Source organism: Sminthopsis crassicaudata, chromosome 5 (genome assembly GCF_048593235.1).
Source record: "Sminthopsis crassicaudata isolate SCR6 chromosome 5, ASM4859323v1, whole genome shotgun sequence".
NCBI classification, from domain to species: domain Eukaryota; kingdom Metazoa; phylum Chordata; class Mammalia; order Dasyuromorphia; family Dasyuridae; genus Sminthopsis; species Sminthopsis crassicaudata.
In genome coordinates this window covers 277,485,328-277,505,120 of record NC_133621.1, presented here as the reverse complement: position 1 = coordinate 277,505,120, position 19,793 = coordinate 277,485,328, and the positions used below count along the sequence as shown (strand labels likewise).

Sequence of the window (19,793 nt, the reverse complement as noted above, 5' to 3'; positions counted from 1 at the left end):
AATGAAAATGTGAATTAATTGAAAAAGCATTATTAAACTTACTATGTAGCAGGTTTTATACTAAGCTGGGAGCATAAATAAGGTGATAGAGTGGAGAGAGGACTGGGCCTGGAGTCAGGAAGACTTATCTTCCTGAATTAAAACCTGAACTCAAGACATTTACTGGCTGTGTGATTCTGGTCAAATCACTTAACTCTGTTTGCCTTATGTCTTCATCTGTCCATGGTACCTCTCCGTTGGCAGTTAGATGACAGAGTGGATAGAGTGCCAGATCTAAAGTCAGGAAGACTCCTCTTTATCAATTCAAGTCTAGCCTTTGTCTGTCTTTCTCTCTGTTTTTGTCTTAAGATTCTTTTTTTTCTCTGTTTCTCTCTGTATGTCTCTTTCTCTGTATCTCTGTCTTGTGTCTCCTCCAATTCTCTCTTTTCCTGTGTCTATTGCAGGCTTCAATGCAATCAAGATGATGTCAGCTACATTTGGAGATCCTCAAAGTCAATTTGCAAGTGTTCTTTCAATTGGAACTTGGTTCAGGCCATAGTTTATAACATCAGCCAATCCTGCAAATGAGAATAGGTCTTGGTGTTCTATGTCTACCTTAATGATCCTCCAGCTTTCACTGTGTCGCAACTCAAAGTACCTTTTATTCACTTTCATATATGAGTACACATTATTTTCTTTAATAGAATATAAACTTTTTGAGGGCAGTTTTTGTATCCCTAAAGGCTAACAAAATCAACTGGCACTTACTAAACACCTACTGTATACCAGGCACTGTGCTAATAGATAGCTAATAGCTAATCACAGGATAAATTGTTCCATAAATATTTATTGGATATGAGTGTTTGAATATATTGATTGAATAGTTGGCTATTTGATTTCTTTTGAAGCTATCTCCACCTGTTTTTAACATTGGGTGCAATTTTTAGGTACGTGTCTATGGCTAAAAGAGCAGTACTTTGCATCTGTATCAGGAACCCTTTGTTTCAGAAGCAGCTTCAAAGCTACATTTTATTCTACTCGATGAAAAACTTGAAGCAGTCAATGTTGGAAAGATACATTTAGATGCTATGGTCACAAAAGTCTCTGTTGAATATGTTTGAGCATGGTTAAATTAGTGTGTTGTGTGTGGAAGGTATGTACATGTGACATGTTTTATATTATGTTGAGTATTTAGTCTGTGTGTAATAATATCTGTATGCATAAGGGTATTATGTCTGAAGTATTTTGTATACATTGAGGCAGCAAGGTGACTCAGTGGATAGATTACTGAGCCTGGAGTCAGGAAGTTAAAATCCTGCCTCAAAAACTTCCTAACTGTATGATCTTGGGCAACTCCTTTCACCTCTGTCTGCCTCAGTTTGCTGAACTGTAATATGGAGATCAAAATAGCACCTACCTCTGAGGATTATTTGAAGATAAAATGAAATAATATTTATAATGAATTTAGCATAAAAGGGCACTTAATACATGATTGCTGCCTTCTTCCCTCCCTTCTCACTGTATAGCAGAAAGAGCACTAGGTTTGAAGTTAAGGGAACAGGATTACTTTATTTTTTTAGGTTTCAGTTTTCTCATTTGTAAAATAAAGCAGCTGAATTGGATGATGTCTCAAATCCCTTCCAAGTCTAAATCAACAATCCTTGTTCCCTCCCTTTACATTGTAAAGTCTCTTTCTTTCTTCTTTCTCTCTCTGTGTCTCTCTCTTTTTTCTCTCTGTCTCTCTCTGTCTATCTGTCTATTTTTCTCTGTGAAAAGTGACCATGGCAAATCCTGAGATTTAGCACTTGAGTCCACACATTCTGAAGTAATGGAAAAATCCAGAGGATAACTGTGACCCTCTGCTTACAGCTTTATACTTTTTTTAGATTCTGGATCTTAACTGAACTTGATGCTCTGACTGATTGCTCATGCCTTCCTTCTTCCCTCATTGACTTCTGAGAAGTGAAATCATCTGCAGATGAATATCCAAGCAGAAAGGGTCTTTCAGGTCATCCAGTTCATCTCTCTCATCATACAAATCATGAAACTGAGGCCCAGGGAGGCAAATAACTTTCCCAAAGCCAGACAGGGACAAAGTATTGGAAGTGAAGCCCCCATCTTCTAAACCCATATCCATTAGGCCTTTTTCTGAGTAGTACCATCATATAAACTCATAGAACTGAAGCATTTTGAATGTTTCAGGGAACACCTACCATGTGAAAGGCATGGCACTGTTAATCTATAAAGGAGGATGCCTTTACTTCCTCTGACTGCAAATTTTGAATATGTACGTTCAATTTCTTTGGAGTGTCACTCCTTAAGATTGACCAGGCAACTTAGGTTTCCTATCAAATGATCCTGATGTTGGGGGAAAGTTCTGCAAACTGCTTATCAGGGGAATTAAGTCAGCTGAAGAGACAGCACACTTTCAAGGCTCAGTTATACCAAAGTGATCTAGATTTGCCTTGAGCAGGAGAGTAGGCTACTAAAAAGTTCTTTCAGATTTTAAAAACAAAAAGATTTGGTAGTTATTCTTTTCTTTTAATCTTTAATTTCTTCTTGTTTTATTGATGACTGTTTATTGATATCATTCTCACTTCCAAATAACCTTTCCTTAAAATGAAAAGACCCTTCATCGTAACAATCAATGGAAACCACTTAAGGAAAACCTCCTGACACAATGACCATATCTAATGTATCATGCTCCTATTTTCTACCATTTCTCTTCATTTGAGAAAGAGTAGGAAATATACTCTGTCCATCAGCCCTCTACATTGTGAAGTTGGGTGTCTTGGTGATAATTTATTTTATTATTTCTTCACTTAATAGTATTTTCCCCCAATTACATGTAAAGATAGTTTTCAACATTCATTTTTATAAGATTTTTGAGTTCCAAAATTTTCTCCTTCCCTTCCCTGATCTGCCCCCAAGACAGCAAGTAGTCTGATATAGGTTATACATGTTCAATCATATTAAACATATTTCCATATTAGTCATGTTGTGAAAGAAGAATCAGAACAAAAAAGGAAAAATAGCCATGAGAAAAGAAAAAAAATTTAAAAGGAAAATTATATGCATTGATTTGCATTTCGATTCTATAGTTCTTTCTCTGCATATGGATGGTATTTTCCATCATGAGAATTCTCTTTTATTCTTGTACTACCGAGAAGAGCTATGTCTACCAGAGTTGATCATTGTACAATGTTAAATGTGTATCATGTTTTCTTGGTTTTGTTTTCATTTCACTCAGTAGATGAATTCTCTTTTAATGTTTTTTCTGGGGGGCAGGGCAATTGGGGTTAAGTGACTTGCTCAGGGTTGCACAGCTAGTAAATATTAAGTGTCTGGGGTCAATTTGAATTCAAGTCCTTCTGACTTCAAGGCTGGTACTCTATCTACTATGCCATCTAGCTGCTCCTCTTTTCTATTGTTAAAAAATTTTTTTTGTTGATGTTTTTTGCTTGTTACATCATCATAGTTCCCTCCACCCACTCACCCATATCCTTCTCCTTCCCCTTTCCAGAGAATCATCTTATTTAACAAATAATATATCTTTTAAGTGACAAGAAAAGAAAAAGACAAGGAAAAATTAAGCACAACTTTATCCAGTGATTCCCCAGGATCTTATAGCTATTGTGTGTCTAAAGTAAGGTTCACACTTAAGTACACTAGATAGTGTTGTGGATAGACCATCAGCCCTGGAGTCAGGAAGATATGAATTCAAATCAAATTAAAACCTCAAAAACTAGCTGTGTGACTCTGGACAAGTCATGTAATTCTGCTTACTTTAGTTTCCTCATCTGTTGGAGAGAAATGATTATTAATACAAATGAGCTGGAGAAGAATATGTGGGAAACCCTTCTTTGCTTTGTAAATTTTGCCTAGAAAATCTCCAAATAGTGTCATGGAGTGTGACTGAAATGACTGAATAATAATGATATATTAGATGGAGTGCTGGATGTAAAGGCAAGAAAACCTGAGTTCAAATGCTACCTCAGACATTTCCTAATTGTGTGATACTGGCCAATTCACTGAATTTTTTCTCTGCATCAGTTTTCTTCTTGTGTAAGATGAGGGTGTTAGATGACATCAAAGATTCATTCTAGTTTTAATTTTGTGGCTCAATGATCTCTCTTGGCCTGAGCTTCCTTATCTATAAAATGAGAGTTAGAAAAGGATCATAGAAATATATATTAATGATTGGAAGGGACCTAAAAGATCACATATGTCAATTTTTTTCTTTGTAAAGTGAGGAAAATGAGTCCTAGAGAAATTAATGCCCAAAGTCACATAGGTTGTATGGTGCAGGTACAAAATTTGAACTTCAAAATATAGTACTTGGCACACAATAAGTGTGCCCCTTCCTGAACTAATAATGATATTCTCTAATAACTAGATGTAAGGTCCTTTCCAGCTTTCAATTTCTGATCCTATAAGGAAGTCTTCATAGACAACATTATGCTAGTTATTTGAATAAACAGAGTTTTGAACTGACCACTTTTAATTTATTCATTTGTGTTTCTAGTTACCTCCATCCCTCCATCCTGGTACTATTCTACTCTATTGAAATGACCCTATTTTAGAAACAACAGTTATTTTGCATATTTAGAAACTGAGAACAAATCCTATTTCTCAGTCTGGTTTGCGGTTAAGGAATACCACAAGCTAAGGCCATATTTTAAGACTTTTTTCCCTTCTTTTTCTGACCAATGTTCTGCTTCTGAATTGTTAGTGGTTTTACTCTTCAGTTGAGTAGATGCAAGATGATGGAAGCTTACTCTCTGGAAGGGAAAGTAGTTATTATGATAGAGTAGGCAGAGTTTGAGACAGTATATTAAACACTGGGTGTGGCCCATAGAAATCTGACAAACCCTTACAGATGGCATTTACCCAAGGGAAAGTCTTAGCCAGAATATGTCTTTCACATGGACATAACTTGGTGCCAGGCAAATATTTGATATGAAATAACCTACTAATTTTGACTCAATGATATCAAGATCTCGGGCTTTTTCCCTAATAGAAAAAAATAATTTGGTAATTCATCTTAATTAAATCCATAGAAATTTTTTTTTTTTATTACAAATAAGAGAGGAATGTTTAAGAAAAAAGGAGATTTTAGATCCATAGTAGCTTCCCAAATAGAGGAGAATCAGGAACCATAGCAAAATGATGAGAGTCAAAGGGAAAAGCTGAACATCTGTGAAAGGACTATGGCAAAATTAAACATTCAGAAGAAAACATATTTACTTAAATAACAAAGCACAATAAATGACAAAAGTATTCCCCATATATAACATTCTTCTAAAGATTATTACAGGAGCAGTGGGAGAGGGAATACATAATAAGGAAAGTATGTGGTCAAGAAAAGATGTGTGGAGAAAATGTACAGCCAAGGAAATTCATGATTCTAGAGTAGTTTCCCTATTATAATATCTCTTAGTTTCTTAGTTTCCTATTGTTTTTGATTTATTAAGAAGATAGTATTTTCTGGGATTGTTTTTCTTAATGGGGATTAAAGGGTGGGAGAAAGAAATATGAACTAAGAAAAGGAAAAGTTGTGTTTTTTGGCCTAAGAGCAAGACATAGAATAACTAGGAAATCACATGTGAACAAATAGAGTTGTAGGTCAAAAAGGGAAATAAGGTGTTCACACAATGATCTTAACAAAATCTTGTGCTATCTTTGTTGACAAGATAAAGAGATAGCATAGACAACAATATAACTAAATGGATTTTGAACAGGTTGGATGACTAAAAGTTTTGTTATTAATAATTTAATATTGGTGTCAATCCAATCCAACATATATTTATTGTGCATCTACTATGTTGTAAACACTAGGCTGGATAATGGGAAAACAGTCCCTGTTTTCACAAAGAGATAATATGTATATGTATAAGAGGGCAATAATGGTTGAGTTTTCAGGAAGTCTTATTGTAGAAAGTGGTGCTTAAATTTGAAAAAAGCTCCAGATTTTGAGAATTGAAGGGGAAGAGGGAATATCATCAAGACATGAGAGACAGCTCATGCTGGAAGTTATGTGAGAATAACAGCAACAAGGCCAGTTTGTCTTCATTATAGAATGGATCAAGAAAAAGTAATGGTTAATAAAACAGCAAAGATCAGTAGAATCCATTTTTTTTAAAGGGGCAGGGAGATTTGTAATTGATCCCAGAGGCAATATGAATTTTTAGTTGCTGATACAAAACTGCAGGAAGTGGAGAAGGATAGCTAATTGATAGGAAGACAATTAATGGGCTAGAATTTTGAAATGAATCTAGTAAATTGAAGCTTAATAGGGATAAATATAATTCTTTTTTAAGGTCAGGAAATCAATCTCACAAGTGTAATATTATGGCAGTATAGCTAATATAATATCTCATGTTAAAAATGCGTAGTGGTTTTAGTGGATTATATACTCATCAGTGCACTATGTAAGTCTATTAAGCTAATCCAATGTTAGAATTTCTTTAAAAAGAACAAGGGAACTGAGCAATCCATTGTCCTCTTGTGTGGTCATATGATTTTTATAGTATATGTTCACTTCTGGGACTAGGTCACAGGGATTCTGTTAGTCAACAAGCATTTATTAAACACCGTGTCTCAGACACTGTTCTAAGCCCTGGGGATAAAAAAAAAATAAAAAAACAAACTAACAAATAAAAAAAAATCAAGAAACAATCATGATCCTTTCCCCCTAGGAGCTCGAGCAGGGAGGAAAACGTTCAAAAATTGTACATGTCAGCTATATACAGTATAAATAAATAGAAGATGCTTTTAGAGGAAAGAATAGTGGTAAGGTAGAGAGGGGAATGGAATGCCTTAGGATGTTGAGCATACTCCATAACTTGAGTCCTACCAGCAGAGGCTCAAGGAGCACTTTTATGGTATGTGATAAATGAGATCTGAGTCTGGGTGGAGAACAAATAGTTGGTTCTAAGGACTCTTTCATCTCTGAGATTCTTATGACTTTGGGACCAGGTCATGATCAAAGTGACAAACAGTTTTGTAATTTTGGATTTTAAGTACTTATGGGGGGAAAGCCAGGAAAGATTTTCCAGAGTGACTTAAAATGAACATGGTAAAAAGCCCACAACTTTCCTTGCCTTTTTGGGCCCATCAAATTGAAAGGAAACAGAAAGAAGTGAGAGGATCGTTCAAAATTGGGGAACTTCAGAGTTGGATTTTTGGTGGTTACATAGTCCAGCTCATATCTAAAAAAGAATCTTCTGAACACTGTAAATAGCAGGTGATCATTTAGTCTCTAATTGGCCTCTAGTGAGGAAATTTCCCTTACCTCTGGATGAAATTTATTACAAATTGGGATTAAATATCAAATGTCTAAAGACAGACTTGAATATAAGTCCTCCTGACTTCAAGGCCATTGTGCTATCCACCATACCATCTAATTGTCCCAGTGCTAACCTTATCTCTCTTCAACTTTTATACTATGTATAGTTGTCAGTGACTGGTAATTTTTCATGATAAAATTGTTGTTAATGTTATTAAAGTGGCAAGTGGATAGAGTACTAGACCTGAAGTTAGGAAGACTCTCTTTTCCAAAGTTCAAATCTTGCCTCAGACATGTACTAGTTGTTTAGGCAAGTCACTTAATCTCATTTGCCTCAGTCTTCATCTGTAAAATAATCTGGAGAAGAAAATAGTATTTTTATCAAGAAAATCCAAATGGGATCATGAAGAATCAGACATGATTGAAATGACTAAATGTACATAATAAAAAGGAAAGAGGTTATAGGATTGTAGGTTCAGAGTTGGAAAAGACTAAAGAAAGAGAGAAATAGTGGATAAAACTAACTATAGGAATTAAAGAGATATATTTAAGAAACAGCATAAACAGAATCAGTATATGAGATATAAAATTAAAAACAGTCACAAAGACCCACTGTCTGCCATAAAGATCAACAGATTGAACAAAGCTCCATCATAAGGATCTGTTCATCCCCTGAGTCCTATATATGGAAGAAACTTAATAATAGATCGTCAAATTCTAAAGCTTAATGATGAAATCATAGTACACATTCTGCAGCTCTTTTCCAAGGAAATACTTTTCTTATAGAAGCTAACAAGTTTTACTTGGAAACCACTCCATCTGTCAAAGAAAACACAAACACATGTGGCAGATGCTTCAGTACTTGGAATCACACCATATGAAGATATATAACCTTCTTTCAATTCTGGACATGTTGACATGATGCTAAAATAAAATAAAATAAAACAGACAATTGAACAAACAAAACTCTAGACACATTCATACCCCCCCCCCCACCCATACCAACACACATACATACACAAAATAGTTGTTTGGTACTCTGTAGACAACATTATTCTTTACTGTGGGAGATTCAGGAGAAACAATTTCTCATTTGACTTATTGCTGTGAACTGGATGACTTTCTTTTTGGTCAGTTGAGGTGAGTTTGTGTCCAGACTCTAGCTGAAATCAACACTAACCAGGGCAGTGTATATGTTATCTATATTGCATTGTAATTTTAAAATTTATTTTGCTAAATATTTCCCAATTACAATTAATCTGGTTTCAGCCCTACTTGGGAGTTTTTGTGTGGGCAGCATTTGTCCTGTGGGTGGCCAGTTTGAGTTTTGATGAAGGGAGTACCTTATGAGAAAAACTCCCACTATCAATGTAGATTAACAATAATATTTACAAATATGTGCTTCTATGCCAATATGCATATAAGTTTTGTTGGTAACAATTATACCGACTTGGTAGATAGAATGCCTGGCTAAAAACCAGGAAGACATTTGACATTTATTAGGTGTATGATCTTTTGTAGTCATTTAGCTTCATTTTCTTTCTCTATAAAATGAAGAAGTTGGATTATATGTTCTGTAAAGTCCCTTCAAGTTCTAAATCTATGATTCTATGATCCTACATGATCTTGGGCAAATTATTTAATCTCTTTGGACCTTAATTTCCTCAAATCTAAAATGAAGGTATTACATTATATGGGTCTCTTTTAACTATAATTCTCATGCTTCTAGCCACATGAACTCCATGTTTTTTTTGGTGAAAAGGACAAGGAAAATTGAGTCAAACCCAAGTATTTGAAGTGGTCGGAGTGGGAGTGAATCACTTAATTAATCAACAAACAATATTATATACTTTTTCTAGAGATTAGGGATACAAAGATAAAAGTTAAATATTTTTTGCTTTTAGAGAGCTTACATTCAATTGATAGAACAGATGTATATATGTATATTTTTGTGTGTGTTTAGATATATGTATATATGTGCAAATATGTGTATGTGCATATGTGTTTATATATCTTGTATACATAACTTGTGTGTGTGTATGTGTGTGTAGATATAGATGAGGTAGCTAAGTGGCACAGAGAATAGATCTGGAATCAAGAAAATCTGAATTTAAATCTAGCATTAAGATACCAGCTGTGTGACCCTAGGCAATTCCCTTAATTCTGTTTGCTTCAATTTTCTCATCTATAAGATAAACTGGTAAAGGAAATGGCAAACCACTCCAGTATCTCTGCCAAGAAAACCCCAATAGGTCACAAAAAAGTTGGATATGAATAAAACAATTGAAAAATAGGTTTAGATACATATGTGTGTATGTGTATGCAGTGTATATATTCCATACATATATACATATTTACACATAACCACAGATATCACAGAGATATAAGGTGACTTGGGATGAAGGCAATAGCAATTTAGCGAATTAAAAAATGCTTCACAAAGAAGATGGTACTTAAGTTGAGTCTGAAGCAAATGAGAGAAACTAAGAGGTGATGATGGAGAGTATTCCAATTGGGGGGGATAGCTGTAACAACCCCATGGAGTGTAATGTATGAAGAAGAGAGTAAAACATAAAAGAGTGGGATCAGAACTGCCTGAGGGGTAAACCAGAGCAAGGCAGGATTTGGGTATCCAATCCAGGATCCAATGGAGAGGATTTATAAATAGGGGTGGAAGGTTATTCTTATTATTTTAAGGTTTGAAAGTAGAGAAAATAAAAAAGATATTGAAAGGGAGAGGTCACAATGAGAGACGTGATTAAGGAAATGAAACAAAGGGGGGAAACACCCCAATCTTTAGTTTTCTGAAATAGGGGGATGTGGTGGTGATGTCACCACATTGCTGTTTGGGGGAACCAGAAACAAGCTGAAACATATGACTGATTAAAAGGAGGAAGTGAAGCTGGCCCCAACAGAAAGCAGAAGATGTTCCTGATGATAATGGAGCCTCAAGTAAAGACAGCCCCATCTGCAACATCATCTCTGTAGCCAGATCTCAGTAAACTGATTATGGGTGGCTCTTAACTCAGAGCAGATTTATCATCCTCGCCCATCCCTGAGGGATACACAAGGGAAATACCACTAGAGAAACACAGGAACACATAAAACTGGAAGAAGATGAGCTGTCTCACAGTAGATAAAAATGATAGTGTGACTTAGAAAAAACCATCAACCAGAAGCGAAAGGAAGTCAAAGAAAGGTGTTGGGTGAGAGAGAGAGAGAGAGAGAGAGAGAGAGAGAGAGAGAGAGAGAGAGAGAGAGAGAGAGAGAGAGAGAGAGAGAGAGAACCACCTCGGATATCTTATTACCTGAACTACAAACTTCTTTGTTTGGCAATAGAAGCCTTCACAACTTGACTCCAGACCCTCCTTTGAAGATTTATTCTATATAACTCCCCTTCTTACTCCTTGATCCAGCCAGACTGCTTTTCTTGTTGTTTCTCATGCATTACAATTCTTACCTCTATACCTTTGCCCAGGACTGGAATGCATTCCCTCTTCACTTCTTATCTCTTAGAATCTCAGTTTAAACACCATCTTTCTTAATTCCTCTATCTGTTACTGACACCCTTCTCCCATTTACCTGTGTAACTATAATAGTTTTGTTTTTATATATGTAAATATAGTGTCTTTGGCTAGAATGTAAAGTTTATAAGGGCTAAGCATAGTGTGAAGCACATAGTTAGTAAATTCCTATTGGTTTATTTATAGGAATAACAAGGCAGGACAGAATTTTTTTTTAGCAAATCAAAATTTGTCCAGATGAGGGTGATCATGAAGTGAATGCAGACTGTGTCATCTGATGATTGGTTGAAGGAGTAATGAATGTTCAGCTTGGATAAGAGAAAACTTAATGATGGGAGGTGGGAATTACTGGAAGGAGTGAGGTGATATCTTTAAGTATTTGAAGAGCCATCTTATTGTTTGTTTGTCCTCAAAGGGCAAAACTAGGAATAATGGATAGATGTTTCACAGAGACAAACTTCTGTTGGGTATAAGGAAAAGATCTCTAACAATTAGAATAATTCCAAAGTATAGTGGGTAACTCCCTGTTTCTGGGATTCTTTCAGTGGCTGCTAGATGAACATTTTGCAAGGACATCATAAAAAGCATTCTTATTTGGGTATGGGTTGAACTAAATGGAGAATGAGGTTTCTCCCAAATTTGAGATCCTGTAGTTCTCTGATTTGGAGATCCAAAGATGCTAGATATAAACAAATATTATAGTAGGCACTTGAAGACTAAAATAAATTAGCATCTTCATCTTCCTTGAGAGACTCCTTAAGTTGAGAAAAAAGTGACTTTTCTAATAATGGAAAAATGAAGTAAAGTCCTATTTTGTTTTATCATTCTATATATTTTTCCTTGAAGCATAGCCATTAAGTATTTCCAACATATTTTCTTTCCCTCCCTCCCTTCCTTCCTTTTATCTTTCCTTCCTTCTCTTCCTATCAAGACAATCTGGTGTAAGTGACTTACCCAAAGTCACTCAGTAAATATCTGAGGCTAAATTTGAACTCAGGAAGATGAGTCCTCCTGACTCTAGATCTGACTTCTATTCACTGCATCACCTATCTGCCCTACTATAAAGGTTATTGTTTTTAAAAGTAGCTCATGGGAGAGAAAGTACAAAGGCCTGAATCAAAATGCTCTCGTTGTTCCTTCCACATGACCCAATCTTCTTAGAATATCTTGGTCTCTGTGATTATCTCATCACTGTAATAACTCTCGTAGGGGTCTGATACTCCTACAAAGTCTGTAAGGTGCCTTAGGACAAGAAACATATCTTAGATAAACACTGTATGTTGGCACTGGCAAAATGTACTTTCTCCAAATATAGAATTAAATTATAGTTAATAATGAGTTCTTGTATTGCTTCAGTAGTAAATCACTATTCATCACTCATTCTTTAAACTCTATATGGCTAAGGATGTTGTATGAAAAATAAAGGATTCTTATTTCCTTTTGATATGAAGAGATGCAGTTATAGCAACAAGTTATAAATTTGTGAAATTTAAATTAAACTGAAAAGCAATGCTATCTCTCTTCTTTTCTGATTGTCTCTCTGTGAATTTTTTCTAGTGGCTATTTCCTTCTCTCCTCATATCATCTATACTACCCACTCCTTTCCTTTTCAGCAGAAAGTCTCTGTTCTTTATCTTAAAAAAAAGATTATAAATTATCTCTCAGTTTTTATGCTTCAAAAGTTGACATAACATCCTTTTCTTTCTTTTTTTGTTTTATATGAGGAGAGAAATGGTCCTTCTTCTTGTAAAGGATGATACCTTGTTAAAGTGCAATGTCCTCTGTCTTTTCTGGGAGCTTATCTAATCAATCATTTCCTCATTTTCTTTCTAATTTTCCAATTTACTTTATTCATAGGCTCTTTCCTACTGCTTACAGATATGTTCATGTATCTTTTATTCTTAAGGAAAAAAAAAAAAAAGCTCAACTCTACCATCCCCTCAAGCTATTATCCTTTATCCTGACTTTCTGAAATTATTTTGTGATGCTTCATGTACTTTGTGTATACTTTGCACTTAATTACTTATGTATCGTTCAGAAGAAGATAAGTTCTATAAGGACAGGATTGCTTCATTTTTATTGCTTATTTTCAAACCTTAACTAAAACACCTTGAATACAATAAATTTAACAAATGTTGAACAGAGTAGAATAAATTATATTAATCTGGTGGGTGATATGAGTCCTTTCCTTACCTCAAAAGTCTTATAATTTTCTCTCCCTCCCCAAATTTTCTTTTTTTAAATTTAAGTGGTATAGTTATGATTTATTAAGTTTATTTTTATTTTATTTTTAATTTAGGGGATAAAAAAGAATTTCCATGACATAGCATATTTTATATTTTTCATGAACATTTAGTATTTCTCCCTTTCACATTCCCCCAGCCACTGAATAGCAATAATAATAATGATAATAAATAGTAACAATGAATAATAGCTTTTAACTGTTTTTTTACTTTTTCAAAATACATGCAAAGATAGTTTTCAGCATTTACCTTTGTAAAACCTTGTAATCCAATTTTTTTCCCTCTCTCTCCACCTCCTGCTTCCCCTAGAAAGCAAGTAATCCAATATAGATTAAACAATAATAACAACGAAAAACAAAGAATACCTTTATAATAAATATGCATTGTCCAAAAAAATCCCCCATGAGCTATTTAGATCCACACATGTTTGTCTCCTGCATTTCAATAAGTTTTGATCTCTCTGGCAGGACATGAGAAATGTGTTTCATAACCAAGACTCTGGAATCATGGTCAGTCACTCTCCTGATCAGAGTTCTGAAGTCTCTAATATTTCAGTACTGAGTTATTTGAGGGCAAGAGAGGATAACAGAATGATGATTCAGTTTTAAGAGCACTCTATGGGTAGTGTGGCCCAAATACACTAAGCTTATTCATGCATTTTTTTAGGTCATTAAATCTTATACATTCCTTTCAAGGAATATATTTTTATTTATATTTATATTTCAAGTTTATATTTTTTCTTTGAGGACATATCTTAAGTGAGTAGAACATTTATTTGTGCCTTATGAAAGTTCAATAAATATTTCCTGCTGACAGATAGAACCTGATTCTCTGGTAATGAGTCAACTGCAAGAAATGGGAGGAATATTATAAAAATTTTAGGATGTTCATATTTTGGAGAGAAACAACAATGAATGTCCTTAAAGGAAAGTGATAGGGAGAAAGGAGGTTGATGACTGTTTTATCTAAGAAAAAGTTAGATGTCATAGCTGTAGACCCATTGCCATAAGCCAGCAAATATTTCTGGTGATGTGGACTTTGTCAAGTAGAATACTTGATACATAGATCAGTTGCATATTTTCACAAGGGATTTCACTATGCAAAGGGTGAAAACATACTAACAAATCAGTAAATAGGAAATTCAAATGGGAAAGCTGTTTCTTTCCTGAAACCAGGTTACAGGCCATTTTCACTATGTCTGTCACATCTATTTTCCTACTTCTTTTCCATTTATCCTTTCCTCTATCTTTTCCCTAACCATTTTTCTTTTCTTCGTCTACCTCTTTCCATGTCCTTTTCCTCTCCCCTATTTTTCTTTTCCTCATCCTTTTGTTCTCTTTTCCTCCTTTAGACACACCCATCTATCCTTTTTTTTTCTCTATTTTGAAAAGTTGAGGCAATGCAAAGTCCCCCTAATTCTCCTTGCCATCTAGCATCTCATTATTGAGAACTTATTCTACCTGGCGATCAAAGACAATTTTTGGCTTCCCAGTTATCTAGAAGAGTAGAACCAATCATAAAGGACTAGAGTCCTACCTGTATCTATTTTCAGCATTATGTCTACCTTATTACTGGCTATTTTAGATGAATAGGATATCTAAGGCAATAGACTCAGAATAAACTATGATGTGTACTACCCTTAAAAAAAGAGAATATAAGTCTAGTTTCTCCATCTATCCATCGGAATGCAAGTTACTACATAGATGACTCCAGTATCTTCTACCATGGAGTGAGTTGGGCTCATTTCCAATTATCTACTAAAGTTTTCCATTTGATGATCTGTGATGACATCCCAAAGCAGTGACAAACTAGAGGGTAACCAGGTCATGGAGAGAATTGGAAATATGCCATACAAAGGGTTTTTCCCCCTTTTACTTGAGAACTGGAAATACTTAGATAAGACTTGGGTGGGAGAAATATTGAAAGTATGTCATCTTGAAAAAATAATTCAACTTCCTTTGTAGAGTTTCAAAGATCAGAATTAAGGAATTAGACCTAAGTATCTTTTGACTTAATATAAAAAAATTATCCTTACAATAAAAGTTGTTTAAAATGGAGTGAGCTGCTTTTAGAAGTAGTAGGTGCCTTGTCGTAGAAGAAGATTGGTCGCTTTTCTGAGATATTGAAAAAAGAGATTATTGTATTGGGATGAGGTTGGACTGGATTGTCTTTAAGGAACCTTTTAGTTCCAATGTTTTGTTTTTCCATTTCTAAAACTGTTATCAACATCTCTTTTCATTCCTAAACCAATTATGCCTCTGGTTTTTCTTGTTTGTATTGTTCTTCCAACCACACATTCTTGGGATCATAGGAACATCTCAGACTGCAGTTAAAGATTAACTACATTAAACCTTGAAGAATTCAAGAGAGAGAAGAGAGAAGAAAGAGAGAGAGAGAGAGAGAGAGAGAGAGAGAGAGAGAGAGAGAGAGAGAGAGAGAGAGAGAAAGAGACAGAGAGAAAGAGAGAAAGAGAGAGAGAGAGAGAATAAGAAGAAAGAGACATAAAGATACACAGAGAGACACGAGAAACGGAGAGGAGAGACAAAGAGAGGCAGAGAAACAGAGAAAGAGACACAGGGAGAGCAGACAGACAGAGACAAAGAAAGAGAGAAACAGAGACAGAGACAGAGAGAAGGAGATACACACACAGGGAGATAGAAAGACTGAGAGAGACAGCTTAGCAACTATTCTTCCTAAGGAAGAATAAAGCACACTGAAAAATAGTAAGAAGCCTTTGAAGCTCTATGTCACCCCAACAAAAGGAGACTAGCCAGGATAATGTACAGAGGAAGAGAATGCTGCTTCTAGCCCCTGACTCATCCTTTGGATCCATAGAAAATAAGAGAAGGGAGAAGGAGAAAAAATTGGAATTCAGTACTACTACCCTGCCATGGCACTGTCCCCTATTCTTCTTGACTCCTGATCCCCGAAAAGAAAATCAGAAGTGAGATTCTAGGAAGAGACTGTAGTTTTCCTTGCTTGACAATAACCACACATGATGTAACTCCTACTTCTCCATCTCTTTTTTTGGTCTGACTCCTGCTCTGTTTGCTTCTGCATTTGCTAAGTACTCTCAAAAAGAAATATCATTTAGTGTGTGTGTGTGTGTGTGTGTGTGTATGTGTGTGTGTGTGTGTGTGTGTGTGTGTGTGTGTGTGTGTGTATCCTTATGAAAGAGAAGTTCTGGCACTTCAATACACAGAGAGAATGGGTTTTGTAGGTCTCTAAGTAGCATGATGGATAGTGTTAGACTTTAAATCAGGACAACCTGAGTTCAAAGCCAGTCTCAGACACTTACTTCTTGCATGACTCTTAGTAAAAATAACTTGCCTCAATTTCTTCATTTGTAAAATGGGGATAACAATAGCACTTCCCTTATAGAGTTATTATGAACAACTAAGAGCATTTGACAAATATTTTGTAAGACTTAAAGTGCCATATAAAGATTCATTCTTATTATTTTCAGTTGCTAGGATGACCCACTGGAGGCTTGAGATGAATCAAAGAGATTTTTATTTCTATCTATTTTTACGAATCTAAGTGTATTTAATCTAATCTAATCTAATTACAAAGTGCAAAATTAAATGAGTCACAAATGTGGTGGGAGAAGTTTTAGTAAAGCATAAAAAAGAGGCTCCCTGAGATAGCAACTCTGGAGGAGAATTCTTCTTTGGCAGATTTCAAGAGCTCTTTCTTCCACCTCAAGAAGGGGTTAGTTATTAAAAGAGAATTTACGTCCATGGGGACATTTCAATTATCTATCTTACTTCAAGATAGTCCAGTAATAACCCTAGAAGAAAAAAATGAATGGGATCCAGGTGTTTACTAAAAAAAAAAATGACATCTTAGAGACCAGACAGAAGGACTAACTGCTTTTCCTCTTCAGCCAAACAACTCCATACTAAAATAACTGTGGGGAAACACTTTAGAAACCATCTACCCAAAGAGAGATGTCCTGGTGAATATTTAACAATAGTCTCTCTAAAAAGAAATGTATCCAAGTTTAATTTGAATTATTAATATTTTCTCCATCACATTTTAAGTCTAGAAATCAACAATAATAACAAATAAATCAAGTCCTGATTTGTAGCACTTGCTGATTTCTAAGATATAAATGTTCATGCTAAATATTTAACGATCAGATTTCAGGCGCTTACTGGAGCTTCAGGATTCATCTGATGTGCCTACCACCCTCATTTTAAGTCAGGATCACACAGATTTGGAAGGCCTGAGTTCAGCCCTAGCACCCTGTCCATCGAATCATCTTGCTACTTCCTCCCTTGTATATTTTAAGTGCTTGTTTATTTATTGTTTATTGAATAACTGAGTGAGTGAATGAATCCTTGAAAAATGAGATGGATGGATGAAACTTTAGAGCCTCAAAGTTCCCTTTAAATATAGAATTTGTCCTATGAAATTACTACTTGACATCATATCTCCAGTTATTCTTTCTGGTAAATTTCAATTATCCATTCTACCTACCTCCAGATAGGCCAGAAACAGCCATGGCAGAAGATTAATGAATGGGGTCCTAGTGCTTCCAAAAAAAAATCACATCTTAAGGGTACATTTATTATTCCCAGAGAGTCTTTTCCTTAATGTAGAAAAACGATCCATAAAAACACACCATAGGATGCATATTAAATCTGTAATTTTAAATTAAATCGGTATCATATTCAATAGGAAAATCGTTGTTTTAGTATCACAATATTGTCAAACCATGCCATTTGAAACTGTTGTTTAGAAATGTTCATAATTGGAGCACCAAAAGCCATTTAGTAGCAAATGAGAGAACAACAGAGCAAGGGCAGTTGTGATAATTTGACTCCATTCTGTGTTCTACCCCATTGACCAGACAAAGAATAAATTATGCTTGAAAAATCAGCCACGCAACATTTATGGAACTTGCTGCATTTCTCAAGAGGTGATTATCTGGCAAATCCCATGAAGTCTTATTGCCTGTATTGTGATCTAGCATGGGTAACAGTATGAGCATGAAATGGTTTTTTATAGATTTAGTATGATTTGGGAATCCTTAAGTGGTCTGCCTAGTCCCCAAGTATCTTTTGTACCTCTGCTTGCTCCTCCCTCCCACCAATTCTCTTGTATTTCCTAAAGTATCTAAAGCAGCCTGTAGTAGGTTTGTATTTCTATGACCTTCTGCATATTTAAGTTTTGAATGGCTTAAGACAATTTATTACCTGAAAGGGGATATTCCGCTCAGTCAGCTAAATTGTCATGCATTCTGAGCTCTGAAGTCCAGCTAAATTGGTCTTGCTGCTGTTTCTCATACATGGTACTCCTTATTCCATCTCTGTCTTTGTCCCACCTTCAATAGATTGTATTCTTTTGTTTTGGCTTTCTAGAATCCTTAAATATCTTAGAAGCTCAGTTTAAGAATTTTCTACATGAAGCTTTCCCTGATTCTCCCCCAAGAGTTAGCTCCTTCTCCTCAAATTACCTTGTTATTTATTTCGCATATATCTTGTACATATTTTGCACATATCTTTGTTATTTTTACCGGAATGCTTTCCAAATTTGAATATCCTCCTTCCTCAGGGGCCATAGTAATCTGCTCTGTATTATTTCAATTTTAGTATGTATACATGCTGCCAAAATAAGTACAGGTATATATCTAGTATGTACTTATAGGTGAATATATCATTCTCCTAGTAGGGTATGTTTTATACATTGCTGTACCACTTGTAATACTCATACACACAGTAGGTACTTATTATTGAATAAATGAATGAACCAAATCCTTCCAAAATGAGAAAAGTGGGTGGAATTCCTTGAAGAGAGAGACATTTTTAGTTTTGTGGAAGATTTCTGATACACAAAAATCAATTAATGTTTGGTGATTGATACTGATAGACTTCGAAGCTTAAAAAAATCCAAGGTGAACATCCAAACAAGGAAGAAAGGAAAGAATATTTCATTTTTACTCAAACATAGACAATCTTCCTCAAAGGAGGAATAAATATTCCTCCCACATATGAAATGTACACTATGTAAACTGGAAGGAGAGGATACTTGAATCCAGGTCTTCTAGATCTTTGGAAACTGCTGTTATCATTGTCATCTTTGCTTCTGCTGTTATTATGATTATGATTATTAATTATTATTTTTCTTTTTTTGTCTTCTTTTTAATTGAATATGGATAGAAATGGCTCAGTGGTAAGTCACTATGATATACAATCTCTTTTATGGTTAGTTTTTGACATGTTATTTCATGGGTAGATACGATGATTTTTTTTTTTTTTGGTAATGTAATTAAAAGTGTTTGGAGGTAAATATCTTTCATAGCTTCATTGAATAGACAGTAGTATGATGACAATGATGATGGAGACAATGATGGCTTAGGGGTAAAACTAATTCACTGTATGATTTAGTATCCCAAATCTCCTCAATAGTCTTTAGGAGCTACAATCTGAGCCTACAACATCCCCCAGGTTGTTGTACGATAAACTAAGGTGAGTAATCACCTGCTAGAAGGGCAGAAAAAAAGAAAAAAAAAAGACTTTAAATCAATAGATGAATTCTTTATTAGGGGATAACTAAGAGACAACTGTAGCCCACTTCTCAGTCTGGAGTAGATTTAAAGGAATTAAATGGCTTTTCCTTCTGACCAAGTCTTCCCTACTAGGGAATCAATGCTTCTGACAGATTACTGTGGATGGCACTCTCAACCACTATTCAAGCATATGTTTCTTGGGAACATAAGTTTATGGCTATAAGCAAATTTAGAAGCCATTTAGT

At 35.0% G+C, this 19,793-nt stretch overlaps 1 non-coding gene across 1 annotated transcript; it reads right to left on the bottom strand.

The window, feature by feature from the left end:
* Positions 1-18,547: 18,547 nt before the first annotated feature.
* On the bottom strand, positions 18,548-18,659 carry LOC141545313 (U6 spliceosomal RNA). The gene has a single exon (XR_012482984.1). It is a non-coding gene; the product is annotated as a U6 spliceosomal RNA (small nuclear RNA).
* Positions 18,660-19,793: the final 1,134 nt, after the last annotated feature.